This window comes from Spodoptera frugiperda, chromosome 4 (genome assembly GCF_023101765.2).
Source record: "Spodoptera frugiperda isolate SF20-4 chromosome 4, AGI-APGP_CSIRO_Sfru_2.0, whole genome shotgun sequence".
Classification (NCBI taxonomy): Eukaryota; Metazoa; Arthropoda; class Insecta; order Lepidoptera; family Noctuidae; genus Spodoptera; species Spodoptera frugiperda.
In genome coordinates, this window is record NC_064215.1 from 4,834,764 (window position 1) to 4,849,448 (window position 14,685).

At 34.9% G+C, this 14,685-nt stretch overlaps 1 protein-coding gene and 1 long non-coding RNA gene across 8 annotated transcripts in view; both read right to left on the reverse strand.

The window, feature by feature from the left end:
- Positions 1–14,685, reverse strand: part of LOC118272481 (uncharacterized) — a 56,942-nt gene that overhangs the window by 13,465 nt on the left and 28,792 nt on the right. The window lies entirely within an intron of this gene.
- LOC126910650 (uncharacterized) lies at positions 837–6,970 on the reverse strand. The gene is made up of 2 exons (XR_007705285.1): positions 3,923–6,970; positions 837–1,943 (listed from the first exon to the last, which is right to left on the reverse strand). It is a non-coding gene; the product is annotated as an uncharacterized LOC126910650 (long non-coding RNA).

A 14,685-nucleotide genomic window follows, 5' to 3' on the forward strand; every position in this document is an offset into this window, starting at 1 on the left:
CGCATAAAAATAAATATAAATAAAAGTCGGACTGTATAAAAAATAAATGGTTCTTACGCAATATGCATGATTGGAGACATTTTTGTTGTTCAGGCAATATAAACACTTCCACACACAATTAGATTTTTCGTCAAAATACATTATATGCGAATATTAAAATGTCACTTATTATTATCATCATCGTGCGTCCGCAAACTTTTTCCCAGTCACAAATCATAATTAAATTCATCCGACTACACATTGCCTACAGCCAAAAAATAATGCGCCGTGGATATAAAGTAAGATGAGAGGTATTACTTCTCTTTCTTACTTTTCTTTTTTCTTCTATTTTGAAATATTTTATATGAAAAGCAGGCTACATCGTTACAAAAATGATTTATTTCCTTGGGATTTAGATGCAACTGTACAGAATAGACATTCGCTATTATGAAAAATGTTGATTAAATATTGTATAAGTCACAGAACATATAAAGAGAGTAGAAATGAAATAGTTCCTGATTTGTATCAGAACGCGTGTCGCCGTTTCTCCCACCCTTTAATTTCACTACAAGCAAGAGACCAATGTCTGAGCGGATTACCCCCACAAATAAATAACACACATTTAAATCTCGAATTTGCTATTGGTTGTCACACAAACGCAATGACTGCATTTGACGTACACTCTAACACGCATAAAAACTCATGTATGCTAGGGCGAGACAAAGGTCGATTGTTGATATCGATAAAATTTAAGTAATCTTGTTTTTGTTTTACAAGTATTGTTGAATATTGTGAAATTGTATTCATGCGAAATAGAAACCAAGTAATAAAAGTAAAATAAATAAAAAATACATAACTGAATTTTAAAACCAATTTTATTACTCAATAAGTTAAAAATCAGTAAAAAATAAATAAATCATAGGCACTTTTGAACGTCAAAGCAAATATAATAATATTAATAACTGTCGGTCAGCCCTCTAGTGAAGCTATTTGCTCGTTCCAAAGTGTAGATTCCTATGGAGAAGATCGAAGATCTGTTCGTTCGATCTTTTTCAATTAGATTCACAATACAATTCTTGATAACATTGCTTTTCTTTGCATCGATTGCTTGAACTATGTGAGAACAATGTAAAACTAATATTCAGTCAAAGCGATAGAAAAAAACCTTAAGAACAACAAAATTAATACAGTCTGGAGCTGACCAGTCCCAGTTGACAGCGCTCGTTCACCAACATGACACGTACACCAGCACCGTCCAACTCAACCATGTTGCAGGGAATCGAACGATCCAATGCCCGTGCCACCGCCAGTGAGACCTTTGAGTGAGCATGACAACTCTAAGCTGACACAAATGCATTCTACTAGTCTAATTTAGCTAATTACAGGGCTCTCACATTTACAATAATCTGTATAAAGTACAGAACACATTGAAATAACATGGTTATATTATTTCATTTTTTAAATTTACGAAAGATGATATTTTAAATATCGCCATTTTTAGACAAAAAAACTGATTTAAAGGGACTAATTTAAAATTTTCTAAAATAAAATCAGTTTACTTACTGAATTACACATTGCGATATTGTGCGGATAAACGCCTAATTTTAAGTTTCTTTTCCCTGACTTTGTTATTATGTAATTATCAACATCGAAATGTTGCGAACGAAATATGCTACATTTAGTAGGAATCCAGGAGCCCATAGTACAGGTTTTCCTAGTTTGGGTTCCTGAATCCCACCACTTGTCATTTCAATTGTTTTAAACCTGGTCGTGTAACTTGCTACATAATTTATTATACTATTAATTATTATATAAGCTTAGTTTTTAAGACCAATGTCTGTATAAATATGGTGGAGATAAAAATATACGCAGTTTCTAATCTGTGTGGTGGAACTTGAAAAAAAAAATTAATTCTACCAGTTGTGTCAATCCACAATTTTGTTACACCTGGATCTGTTGGAAACCTAAAACATAATATTAAAATAAATCATATGTCACATTCTATAAAAAAATAAAAACATAAAACTCACTCAAAATCTATATTACTAACTAGCTTTTGCTCGCGACTTCGTTCGCGTGGAATAGTGACTTTCGGCAAAGGAGATTGTCCAAAACTGGCTATTTTTGAACAGGCTGCTCAACAAAAATGTAATTTACCAATAATTTTATTTATATTTTAGTAAATGTCTGATCCTAATAACTTTGTATCAATTAACAGTATAAAAAATCACATTTATTTTAGTATTTGTTATGATAACCAAGTCAGTTGACTTTGAATTTGACTTCAGTGCTGTCAATCTGTTGTGTTTTTCGTCAAAATGACAGATATTATTCGCTTTGTTCTTTTGCATTGTGAGTGTTGTTTTTCTAAGTCTTCAATGGATTCTGATTCTTCACTACTACTACCTACTATGGCTAACACATAAGAGGCGATGGTTCCTATACGATTGAATTATGCAGAAATACTGCCAGTAGCCTACTGGAAGATTTCCCGCTCCCTTCAGTCAACTGCAGTTTATTGCGTGGGAAAATACATAGTAGACACATTAGTAGAAAAACATATTTTGTATATATATTATATGAGAATAACACTGAACGCAGCACGGGAGGGCAGCTATAAAACAATATTGCTGCAACTGCATGGTGGGCCGTAGAACAGTAGATTGCTGTGCACATATAATGACTATTATTTGGTTTTTGAGCTGGGCAAGGTACCAGGAAAATATTAATCCACCTGCCCAGTTGCTAGACCATATTTTAATTACATTTGAATCAGATTAATAAAGAATTTTAATAAAAAAATGTTTTATTTCATGCATAAACAGCTTCAATAAAATGTAAAAAAAAACTAAATATAAATCTGGATACAAAACTAAGTTTGTATCTTCATTCTTACTGATATCAACTATTAAATCAAACATAATTATATTATTAGCTGAACTGCTTGTTCAAAAATAGCCAAAGTCCCATACAAATTGGTCAATCTCCTTTTGGTTTTAACCACATAGTTCCCGATCTCGCGGAATCTCTTCAAAAATGAGATGTAGAAGATATTCCAGGGAACTCTTCAAAAATCAACATAATGAGCTCTGCGTTTGAATTTAATAGATGTATACTCACTTAGGGCATTGAAAAAATAGTTTAAAAACGGACTTAAACTAAAGATTTTTGAAATAAAAACTATCCTATGTCCTTTCTAAGGTTCTAAACTATATCTGTACCAAATTTCAACCAAATCCGTCAAATAGTTGCGGAGATTAATGGTATAAGCATAGAATAGTGTTCGACGTGATTCTTTAATTTGACATAACTTTTTTATTTATGAACCGATTGACATGAAACCAACACTAAATGTTAATTGAAGCCTACCACAATATTTTTGTGAAAACCGCATCCAATTCGGATCAGCCGTTTCTGAGATTAGCGCGCATAGACGCACAGACAAACAGACAAACAGACATACAGACAAACAGACAAACAGACAAAAAAAAAGTTAATTACATTTTTGGGTTCGACATCGACATAACAATAACCCCTGCTATTTTTTTTATTTTTATTTTCAATGTACAGACAGCACTTTTCTACGATTTTATTATATGTATAGATTAGTCGTAATAAATAATACTTATTATTTAAATTATAAAGTGTGCTATTGATTATAATAGACTGTATCATAGTAACAATCGACATTGATTACAAATTTGCCCAACACTATCGATGTCATAGATTTTGTGGAAATGAGCTTTTGTTTCGGTACTCGGGACTCTCGCAATGGACGTCATACATTGCGCGATTGCTCACGTAGTGCAAGATTGTACTCATCTATCGCAAGCAATGTATTACTATTAGTTTGCTTGCGATTATATCGTTTTTGTCTATAAATTTCATAATACTAATGTTATAATTACAAATATCACACGTATTTTTATGTTTTTGGACTTACCGGTGAAAAGAAATTCCTTCTCGTGCTATGCTACACACCTGGTTTCTTTTCCGACACGTTATAATAGCGCAAGACGGCATAATATAATATTTTTGCGGAGATACGTACGCTGTCAAAACATGACAGCGATTGCTAGCCGGTAAGTATGGACATTTGAGCGTTATGACAGCGCGCAGTACGCCGGCTCGCACCCTCGGCACGCGTGGCCCGCCCACAAGGCCAATCCAGTCTCTTTCTTTTATCCATGGTATAAGTAATATCGAACTAAAGTAAACAACAACAAAAATGACAGAATGACTTATTGCGTTTTCTGCTAACAGCATATTCTGTCTCCGATTTTTGTATTGTAGGATAAAATAATATATTTATTTAGACAACACTTCTCTCATAATGTTATACTCTCATGCGTGTTCAATACGTTTTTTTTTTAATTAGGACTATTTATTTAGTAATTTTTTGCTTTGCAGTCATAAACTTCACGAAGTGACAATTTTTCATTGGCTCTACCAGTAGGTACCAACTATTTTTACTCGAGCTCCTATCCGCATAATGGTTATCTCGTCTCTTATAATCGCCTGCTTCAAGATATAAACATTATTTTTGCCGAACATAAAAATGACATCAGCAAGGTTCATTTTAGCATGTTTAGAATTTGTAGTAGATAAAATGTAGAAAGAAAACGCGTATAGGTATTTTCTAAAAACGTTAAGAGTCACTGACGCAAATCTCTACACATAAATTATGTGAAAATATTTTGGTTCGTTCACAAGTGGCTCTACATTCTTTTTATTTATAAATAAATGAGTAAGTATCAATCCCACTATAGAACTATCAACTGCGGTGCTCGCATACTTAGTCTCGAGATAAATACGTGAATGAACTATCACAAAGGGAGATAAAAGTTCTCGTCCCTGTAAACAGTTGTTCTTACTAACAGTATTTACAATAGTGACTTATTTACGTTTGTATTGAAAGGGCATAAATCAAGCAGTTTTACGATTTAAAACAGTATAGTGAGAATCTCTAAATTCAGAGAACCCGCCACAACTACGTAAAGATGTTAACAATTTTATTTGTAACTGAAACATAACAGCTGTTTATGTTTAGCATCGGGGCTGCCACCTCAACATTACGTACGAACATTATTTTTTATGTTCCAAGTAATCATTAATTTTCCTTCTTGCATGAGATTCAAATACGCTTCCCAATAAAATATTTTTAACAACCTCAGAGCAAAGATAAAAATCATAACAGAGCTTTTAAGCCAACCTCGTAAATTGTAACCTTGACGACGTGCGACCCTGGTATAATGCGAGTACACCGACACTATCATGTCTGCTGATTAATCACAATTTATAGATATTGGCAAGTGAGCGGAACTCGCAACACAATTAACTGTAACACTTGTTAAATTGTCTCACGGAGACAGTAGGAAATAACTTTCGTTGGCAACGTTGTATCTTCAAGCACAATATGGCTCCTGCTGCCGTGGAATAAAGTGCCAAATAAAACACGTTTTAACAACATGCATAATATTCAAGTAAATTGTTTTGTCTCAAATCCTCACGTACGCCCACTAGCTGTTACATAAGATCAGATAAATAAATACAGACTGAATGAGTAAAAATAATTAATACATGCTTTTATGACCCAGTAACAAAATGAACTAAATTTTCCAAGTCCGAAAGTACTGTTTTGTGTTGTCCATAAACAAAATCCTTTTGCCAAACAATCCGTTCAGCATTTGCAGTATTTAACAACCTAAGGCATGGCGAAGTTCATGATTTATGGTCGCTCCACCAATCTCACAGAAGACTTTAAAACTGTTGTGGAATTGATTTAGCTGGAGATATTTGTTGCTAGAAACTTTACAAATATGCATACTTAACACTAACACACTTGCCAGGGCGAAGGATTTCTGGTGGTAATTAGAAAATACTGAGTTTCTATTCACTTCTATTATACCGAGGTGTGGTGGGTGGCCTAACTTCCTACTGCGATTAGACCACGCAACTTATGTGAGTTTTTATCACTATTGTTGGTTCAACAACAATGCTGAAATTTCCAATTTTTATAATTCCTGCTATGTTTTATTCTGTGTGTAGGACTGTACATACAACAGCTAAGAATAACGTATTTATTTTAAAAAAAAAGCTTAGTTGAGTCTGAATTTGATTGCACTTGCATTATAGGGTTATAACAACACTGACCAGACTTAGAAAATGTAAATAAATAGGTTAGTAAAGTAGGTAGGTCCAATTCTCGAATACTCTCAAACTACACCATGATGTCATTATTAATAGGTACTTGTCTAATTTTATGAGATCTTTACAAACAGTATATCAGATACTTTTGCACAGCTCATAAATTCCAGTAAATTGTACAGATGGCGTTTGGGCCGCGGTGTGTGGTTCGCGTTCGCACGTGACGACTCTGACGACCCCCATTCATCCGTCATGTTCCACGTGTGATACGGCTCTGGCCGCCCTGGCACTTTGCCGCGTGACGAGATCACACCACAATTGTTGGAAATCGTGCTATTCTTGCAAAAACGACATCATCAATAGGCTGATTGACTATTTTTTTATAATCGTACCAACGACACTGACACTAATCAATCATGTGTTTAATGTCGTTGAAATGACTTTAAAGATTAAGGCGTACTATCTGAGAGTAGAGTAAGCGGATGTGATATAGGTACACAACTACACACATACAGTTCTGACAATATTCACGACGGGCTAGTCGGCCACGCGAATAACAAACGAGCAAAGCGAGCACTGTTTTAGGTCAACGTTGAACAAATACCAAACGGGTCGGTCGGACGCTTCCGTGGTCTATTTCTGAACTGCATCTAAACGATGAGGACTGTGCTGGCGTTTCTGTCGCGACTTTCGCGACGTATGTAGCCACACTCACTCGCCAACTATGATAAGCGATCATTATTGATATTTTTCTAACAATAATAATGTTGATAATCGCATAAATTTCAATAATCGTCTAATTAAATTATTTAATAATGTGCAACCTATTGAATAAGTGCCTGAAGTATAAATACCAGCTTTATTATGTATAACATTTATAAGACACAAGAATGAAACCTCTTGTAAAGGGTGTCCCAACAAGAACGCAAGATTTAAATTTTAAATAAAACGCAGATATTTTTAAAAAAATCGTGAAAGCTTTATAATATCGTAAAGTAGAGAGTATGAGGTTATCTATGGAACATACATCGGGCAGATGGCTGCCGCTGGTTTGCTGAAACATACGCGATCTTTCAATGAAATTTTCAATGACCGTTTTGCATAAATGCTGCGGTATTTCATTAATACAGCGTCCAATTTCCTTTTTAAGGCTTGAGTCGTCGTCGGCTTATTCGCATAAACCATCGATTTTAAGAAACCCCAAAGAAAAAGTCTAATGGTGATAAATCACATGATCTAGGCGGCCAATTCTGGTCTCCAAAACGTGAAATAACACGACCGGGACATGACTGATGCAGCATTTCAATTGTTTTTCTGGTTGTATGACATGTCGCGCCATCTTATTGAAACCACATGCCCTCCAAATCCATTTCTTCAATTCGAGGTACGAAAAAACTGGATATCATTTTACGATACCGAATACCATGATTGACTGTTTGCGCTTGACCTGGCTCATTTTTAATGGTGTAGCGCTCCATTTTTACTAACCTCGTACCTTATACTAACTAAAAATAACACTTGTTCAAATGTCAAACAATGATACTTCGAATGCCGCCAAATTTAAATCTTGCGTTCTTATTGGGACACCCGGTACCTTTGTAAGAACCATAAACTATATAGATTAGTTGCGAAGTGATTTAAAAGTGTAACATCCATTAAAAATACCTAAACATATCTGATCTGTCTTTTTTTTTCAGGCAAGCACCCACAGGACGTAAAGGGTGGATTTGGTCCAGATTGCGGAAGTGAACATTCGTATCTATTTCGCGGAGCGGGCCAGGCGGCCCAATTGCGTGGTCGTCGTCTCCACTTCTATAATCTAAATAAGGAGCAAAAGTTCAACGGCCCGTCTCGACAAGCTAGGAAGAAACCGACAAAAGTCACCATGGTATAAACATCGAGATTTAGTCACAACATTTTATTAGTGATCCATGTTTCTGAGAACAAACAATTCCTTAACCAGTTCAGTAACATTATTTGTGGCCCCTCTATCTTTATCTAAAAGGAAAATAATTATGTTATCATTTAGAATATGGAATTTGGTTTATTGGCAGGCTTTAAGCACCTTGTTTGCGTGTCCTAAAAACCATATTCCAATAATATTCATGAAGTGAAAATGGCAACACAAGATACTTCTTACTAGAAATATAGAATAATAACCTTATGAGAAACGTGCTTAGTAATCTAGTCCTAAGGTAAGTGCAAATTTTCCTTAGAGTGCATCAATCATCCACAGTCAGACATTCAGCTGCACATAATGCAAATTGTCATAAATCAATGACCTACGAGGATGTCCGAACATTCTATTCATACCGTCATAAACCATAAATAAATGAACGTCAGTATTAAATTTAAAACGTTCCATACAACCTATTTGTCATGAATTGTAATGAAAAAAGTAGGTCATTATACCTGAACTGAAGTCACCTGTACCGGTTACAGACGTTAGTAAAGTTATTTCCACGAGAAAATAGACTCAAAAGTCAAATGTCTTGAAGTTCCACTTTCCTTTGCGTGTGAAAATGTCGACGCTTATGACGTACGCCTTGGCAAGCGCTAAGGCGTGAGACAGGAATTGCGTAAAGGTGTCGTGAACACTTCATTCGATCTGTCTCTGCGAACTTTTCACGACAACGAAAGTACAGAAATACCATTAGCGTCCGTCAACAACATCCAAAATAGTTTGGTATGTTCAAAATACTCATACTTATGCTAGATTGCTAATTACTTCAGAATAAAATTTACTTCCTGGAAAATTTCAATTTCCTTAGCATATTTCACGTTTGTATTGAAACTTATTTCAAATAATTAATGAACTCAAACATAAAATAAAAATTAACTATCATAATTTCCTCTAATAACGAGCCTAAGTAAATATTCCGCACACATATTTGCTTTTGACTATGTTTAACTGTAATGACGCAATGGTTAGAAAAAAATATTTTCAGACATAAAAGCAAGAGTTTTGTGCGTAGTTCTATCAAAATAATTGCTTTGTCTAAACGAATAGGAAAATTTTAAAGATATAAAACAATAAAGAGATTTGTGTGTTGCACAGCAGCGACGGAAGGCGACAAGGAGTACATTGAATTATCGAACTAATCTACGAAACCTAAACGTGGAAAAAATCTTGGACTCACTCCAAGCAGCTGATTGATGAGGATGGTCATTTCGTACACGGCCAATCCCGAGATTTTTCTTATTATTTAGCAAAGTAGTGGACTAGTCTATTTCTGTGAGGCGAAAAACAAGCTGCCCGCAAAATATGCCGTCGATTTAAAAAAAAACTAACTGGTGAATTTGTGTAAGCGTATTGTTGTAAGTATGTACAAACATTGATGAGCCAGCCGAGTAATTTCTTTTAGCTTTCGGTCGTTACTTTATTTTGTTTATCTCAAGGGACTTGTTCTAGAGAACTAGTGAAAAGTATACTGATTGTATTGTAACGATTGCTCAAACGATTTTATTTTGTTTACGAGCGTTTAGATGGCAATAAAACAAGTTGGTTGGATGTTTGTTTATAGGTATTATGGAACAAAAGCCGACGTATATTTATTAGTAATGGCGTATGTAACTTCTAATAAATTGAACATATTTATAATTCTGTTTGCTGCCGAAGAGCAGGTCTATAACCTTCGCAAGCTCGCACAGAATAAATATATAAAACAGAGCATTATCTCCATTTAAATAGTGATATTACGCCGAATCTGGTTGATATTCGATGGCGACCCCAACCTAGTTGGGAAAAGGCCAGAAGAAAGAAAGAAGATATGTGCAAAGAGGTTTGAGCAGTGAACATTGTTGTTCAATGCCGAAAGTATCGCAGACAAAACCGTGGGTAAAACTTAGTATAATAATAAAACGAAACCGGCACGCGAACCGGAGCAACAGCCTCAACACTAGGCGGTTAACGGAACCGCAGCTGCATGCAACACTGCCTTCGATGCAGACTCATGAAGATTTATGCTAATTAATACAAATTATTAATTTTATAAAAGTATCTCGTATCGAAATATAGAACCAGGTTTACAACCAGACCTTTCACTCTTGGACTCTACCAGTTCACGTTCTGTTTGTATGAGAACCTAAGGAATCGGTAGAACATGTCCTGAACGATTTGAAAATATCTAACATTAAAAAAAGCTCAAAACACGGTGATGGAAATCTATATAGCCTACGCCTATTCCAACATCACACGAGATCCAATTCCATTAATTTTATGAAACTACTTAGCACAGACGTCCATGATAAAAGCGTACTATAAGATATGGGTTTAAAGATATTTATTTCTCATAAGAACATATATACATTGTTCACTTAAAATGAGATACATAGTGTTCCTTATTTTCTATGACAAAACAATATGACAATATCCTCCAGTGCGGTAAGAAGTTACATTCATTCTGTTTTAATGAGATTGAGATTTACAATGTTTGAACATGTTCTTTAAGTTTAATTTTGAATGCTTTAATGTTATCGCAGTTTTTTATGTCGTCCGGTAATCTATTGAACAGCTGTGCTCCCTCAAACAAAAGCGTTTTTTTTCCATAATTTGTTCGTGCCGTCTTTAGTTCTAGTTTGTATTTGTTTCTTAAGTTGTGTGTGATTTTTTTCTATGTAACTGTATGTTTGATTGAATGGCATGACTGGTGATGTTTTTTATGAGAACACATGTGCTATATGTGTATAGTTGTGTTAGATTGAGTAATTTAGATTTCTCATACAGTGTTTTTGTTGGTGTAGAATATTTATAATGGAATAGGGTTTTAATGAGCATGTTTTGGGTTCTTTGTAGTGGGTTTAGGTTAGTCTTAGCAGCTGATCCCCAGATCTCAATTAGGTATTCCAGATGTGATTTGACTAATGAGTTGTATATGATATAGCGTATCTTTTTCGGAATACAACCTGCAGCTTTGTGTATAGCACCCAGTACTGATGCCACTTTTGTTTTGACATGATCGATGTGATTTTTCCAGGTGAGTTTATCATCTACCCACAGACCAAGATATTTTTCGTAGTTAGAGCGTTTTATTACGTCATTGTTGATTGTGAGAGGTAAGTGTTCGGGTATCGGTTTATTTTTTGCGGCAAATATCATAAATGAAGTTTTTGTTGTGTTTATTGTCAATAGGTTATATTTTAGCCATTCGCTGAGTAAGTCCAGGTCTTTCTGTGCTTTACTTATAATGTTGTGAATGGACTTATCGAAGTAGAAAATACATGTGTCATCCGCATACAATGTTAGGTGTCCTGACAGTCCTATTTGGTTAATATTGTTAATATATATTAAAAATAATAGCGGACTTAAAATTGATCCTTGAGGACAGCCGAATGGCACGTGTTTAACTGAGCTTGTGTAATTACCTATTTTCACGGCTTGTTTTCTCTTTTCTAAATAAGATGAGAGCATTTTGAGGGCCTTGTCTGTGACACCTATGTTATTTAATTTCTGTAACAGCTTGTGATGGCATACTGTGTCAAAGGCTTTTTTCAGGTCTATAAAAATCCCCAGAGCCAGGCTCTTTTGATCTATATGTGTTTTAATCTTGGTGATCAGGTCAGCGGCAGCTGTGAGCGTGCTTGATTTAGAACGAAAGCCATATTGTTGGTCAATAAGAAATTTCTTTTCAGTTAGGTATTCATTTAGCCGATTGTATAGAACTCGCTCGAATATCTTAGATATAACAGGTAATACCGATACCGGTCTGTAGTTACTCGGGTCAGTTCTACTTCCCGATTTGAAAATAGGACTGACCTTAGCAACCTTTAAAGAATCCGGAAAAACACCACAATATAGACACATATTTATACAATCGGTCAACTTTTGGACAATTATGTCTTTGATGCATTTAATAGTTTTGGTGCTAATACCATCTAAGCCAGTACTTGTGTTGTTGTCAAGGTCGTCAATAAGTTTTGAAATCTCGTGTATGGTACAAGGTGTAAACTCGCTTAGTGTTGTAGTGTGTGTGTGGTCGTGGTCGTGCATTAGGATATTTCCTGTCTCCATGTGATATTTGTTAGGTATATTATTTGCGAGGTCTGAGCCTATTGAGGAAAAGAAGGTGTTAAATAAGTTACATACCAAGTTACCCTCCGTGACTAGTTCCGAACCCGACTTTAGTTTGGGGAGAGCACTGCTGTCTTTAGTTTTATTTAATGCTAAGCTATTTATTACTTCCCACATTTTCTTTGGCTTACTGTAGCTATCTTGAAATAGATCATTGTAGTATTTTTGTTTCTGTGTTTTGATTAGTTTTATAACTTTATCTTTTTGTTCAATAAAATTCTTTCGCAGCTTCTCATCTTTTGGGTCAGATTTCGTTTGTTGCCACATATGGTTTCGTTGGTCTATTTCATTTAAGATGCGTCTGTTTATCCAGTCTTCTCTAGGTAGGTTTTGAATTTTGATCTTGTTTATCTTGTTCTTGTTGACTAGGTCAGATATAAATCTCTCTAGGTAGTCATAATGATTTTCTTCGTTACAATATGTTGCTATTGTCGCGCTGTTGTATAGTTTCTTGTAGTCAATTGCCTTGTATCGTATTTTTGTTATAGATTGTGTAGCTAAACTACCCACTTCTAGAAATATCTGTTTGTGATCAGATAAACATGATTCAATTATCGACACATCAAAAGAGTGGTTTTTTACATTCGTGCACACGTGGTCCAATATTGTGTTTGTAGTGCTTGTTTCTCGAGTATTATACTGTTTGTTGATTTTATTTAATATTTCATATCCAGTTTCATTTATTTCATTTCGATATTTTGCGACGTTACTATTTTTATTTAGTAAATCAATATTAAAATCTCCAAACACAATAGACCTTCTTCTTCGTTCTAGCTGTGAGGTATATAATTCCAAAAAGCTGTTTATATTGGTTTCTCCAGGTTTGTATATTGCTCCGATGTTTAACGATAGTTTTTCTATGTATATCCACAAGTAGTGGTTTCCATTTTCGCTTATATCTTCCGTTATCTCATGTTTAATGCTATTGTGTACGAATATTGACACTCCACCGCCCTTGCTGTTTTTCCTATAATTGAAAATATGCTTGTAGTTCGGCAACTGATATAGTTTTGCGTCATTTTCGGAGGTTATCCAAGTCTCAGTAAATATTAATAGGTGGACAGTTGTCGATATCGCTTTTAGAATACATTTTATTTCATCAAATTTTCCAGGTGTACGGATACTGCGCAGATTAGCATAGAGGAATCGTAGCGATGACGGGTGTAATGGAATGTCTTCGTATTTCTTTACTAAATGATGGTTTAGTCGGTCTGTATGTTCTCCATTTTGTATTGTATTTTTTATTGGTTTTTTTCGTGATTATTTGTAACAATTGTAGGTATTCCTTTTACGTATTTTATAATAAGATCTTTTTCACCTTTTTCAATGCGTTTTATCAATTCTTCCTTCAATAATCGTAAATATTCTTTTTGTGCTGGCGTTTGGTCTGAATAAATTTGTATGTCTTCGGGTAGTTTTTTTCTATTTCTTAGAAGGTATTTCGGAATACTTGGGCAGTCGAAGAATATTTTGATAGGCCGATTCTTGTTTGGGATATATTTTCCTAGTCTTATAGATTTGATTGGATTAGGGCATTCTTCATAGATTGATTTCAATACTCTTTTTACTTCATTATTATCGTGATTGCGCCTTGAGTTACTATTTTTATCATTAATTTCCAAAATACCCACAATGACAATGTTTTTCGCACGGTCACAGCGGTCTTGTAGTTCAAGGAAGAGGTTATGGTGATGAAGGTTAGGAGATTTAGATGTTGAGCATACGATGTTTTGCTGATCTTTTAGTTGGCATATTTCCGTTTCTATTTGTCTTATTTTTATTTCAGTCGTAGCCTGATCCGATTTCATGTTTTTCATTTCATTGTTTATGTGTTCAATGTTTTTTGTGATATTTTCTGTTGTTGAGTTAATAGTTTTTATTTCGTTTTTGATCTCTGAAATTTCGTGACGAATGCAAATTAGGTTTTCGTTCTGTGTTTTTCCAAATTCTGACAGTAACTTCATCATATCTGTACGAAATTTTTCGAAATCATTTTTATAATCTATTTCTTCCGGGCGTTCCTTGCGTTTTCTCAAGCAAATGTTTGTTTGGAAATCTGTTTCACTGTAAGTGGATAGATTTGGTACTGAACCGCTTGCGCTTTCGCTTCCGCTTATTAATGTTGTATTGGTCGCTGTTTTTTGTGGACTCATTGTGGCGAGTCGCAGGTAACTTCTTTGTGCGGGTGAGAGTGCGACGAAAAATTGTGTCTGTTCTCTTTACTCGCGGGGGTGAGCGGTGCTGCGCGTGCGCCGATAAGTTGTATCACTTAGAAGCACAAGGTCTTTAGTTTTTATGCAGTTTGACACGGTTTTGACTTTTACACTCACAGTTATTAGATTCACATTGGATTATCAGACTTTTATTTAAATTTATTATTTCTTTGCACTCAGATTACACGTCTAGTTCCACCGACACCAGAGGAGCGAAAAAAAGAAAATATATTATAATGATTACTGAAGTAAAAATGCTGGTTTTGGTCGACGTGC